Source organism: Natrix helvetica, assembly GCF_964273705.1.
Source record: "Natrix helvetica genome assembly, chromosome: 1".
NCBI lineage: Eukaryota > Metazoa > Chordata > Lepidosauria > Squamata > Natricidae > Natrix > Natrix helvetica.
The window spans coordinates 154,241,826-154,242,525 of NC_138548.1; the positions used below are offsets into that span (position 1 = coordinate 154,241,826).

The 700-nt window shown below is 38.6% G+C and overlaps 1 long non-coding RNA gene across 1 annotated transcript in view; it reads left to right on the plus strand.

The window, feature by feature from the left end:
• The window catches only part of LOC309387148, a 5,010-nt gene extending 4,766 nt beyond the window's left edge, over positions 1–244 (plus strand). Inside the window, exon 3 of the long non-coding RNA XR_014174548.1 lies at positions 1–244. This exon is cut by the window's left edge and continues 4,072 nt beyond it. This is a non-coding gene — a long non-coding RNA (uncharacterized lncRNA).
• Positions 245–700: the final 456 nt, after the last annotated feature.

The window sequence follows — 700 nt, forward strand, 5'->3', positions numbered from 1 at the left end:
GATCATATAAATCTTTCACCTTTTACTAAAGGGTATTGTTTGGTTATTTGAACATTGGCTCATTCATTCAGACAATGTTTTATAAATAGGCCCTTAAAAATAGATCAGAAGATAGGACAATACTGCTAAGATAGAGCTGATTAAACTGTTACACTTACATTACCTTGTGTAAAGCATAATTATATGAGCATGAAGATAATGTAATAGCTTTACCAATATCCAAGATCACTGGTGCTATTTCAGACTGAAGGAGCACTGCATAGTAACTGCCGTGTGGCAAACTCCTAATAGCTAAAGCAATATATTAAGCATCCATATACAAGGAATTAGGGGGGGGGGTGTGCACAGGTTTGCTGTGGACAATTGGAATGTGTAACTTCTGCTGGTCACAGATCTTATTGATCAGTTTGGGTTGATCATGCAGGTGAAAGGATCCTTGTGGGCATGGATTGGGGGGAAGTTTGGAGACTGGCTGCCAAGCCTGACAGTATTAGGGGATGGCTGGTTGCTTGGTTTTCAAATTGTAGTGAGCATATAATGGAGCATGGAGCCCATACAAGAGTGGCATATATACCAAAAATCAGATTCAAGTGAAGAGAAATGAGCCTGGTTAGGGATTATTATTATTATTATTTTGCTAAGGGCAGAAATGGGGGAAACAGAATAATTTTGGGAGGATTAAAAATCTGAGTATGTTTGG